Source organism: Mastomys coucha, unplaced genomic scaffold, assembly GCF_008632895.1.
Source record: "Mastomys coucha isolate ucsf_1 unplaced genomic scaffold, UCSF_Mcou_1 pScaffold23, whole genome shotgun sequence".
Classification (NCBI taxonomy): domain Eukaryota; kingdom Metazoa; phylum Chordata; class Mammalia; order Rodentia; family Muridae; genus Mastomys; species Mastomys coucha.
Genome location: NW_022196906.1, coordinates 104,428,167 through 104,428,893, shown reverse-complemented (window position 1 = coordinate 104,428,893; position 727 = coordinate 104,428,167). Strand labels below are relative to the sequence as shown.

The 727-nt window shown below is 41.8% G+C and overlaps 1 protein-coding gene across 10 annotated transcripts in view; it reads right to left on the bottom strand.

Moving 5' to 3' along the window:
* Kif9 (kinesin family member 9) overlaps window positions 1–727 on the bottom strand; it is a 44,496-nt gene that overhangs the window by 26,046 nt on the left and 17,723 nt on the right. The gene's annotated exons all lie outside the window — the stretch shown is intronic.

Genomic DNA, 727 nt, shown 5'->3' with positions numbered 1-727 from the left:
AAAAAAAAAAAAAAAAAAAAAAAAAGAATTTTTACAAATATATATTTGAAATTAAACATGCATGTGAATTCTTTCACGTCCATACAGAGAGAAATGCCATGCCAGTGTGGAACATTTACTGGGCACTTTCTGAACACAGGTGAGGAGTAATCACAAGGACCGCAACTCTTTCCTATCAAAAGGATGCTCCCAGGAAGGAAGCCTCTGTGATGCGACTGCCATCTCCCTACTGGGTGAAGCTGTTTGTTTAGCAAATTCCTGCTGTAGTTTCAGAGCTTGACTATGCAGGGAGGCTGGCCCTTTCCCCCATTTCTTCACACCAAGTTTAAAAATTTAACCTGTCACCAAAGACTGAGGTCAGACTCCAGCCAAAGGAGAAAAGACACAGCACTGTTGTGTTAGGATCAAAACCGTACATGTTTTGCTTGGGTGGGAGTGTTACTTGACTGAGGCAATGTCCCTTTTACAAAAGTAAAAGCCTACTTGCCACTTTACTTCCCCTTTTGAGATACCAGTGAGGTCCTGAGCCCCAGGCTTACTTCTATTTGTATTTATTTATTTATTATATATAAATACATTGTAGCTGTCTTCAGACACACCAGAAGAGGTTATCCAACCTCATTACAGGTTGTGAGCCATCATGTGTTTGCTGGGAATTGAACTCAGGACCTCTGGAAGAGCAGTGCTGAGCCGTCTCTCCAGCCCCCACAGGCTTACTTCTTTTTTT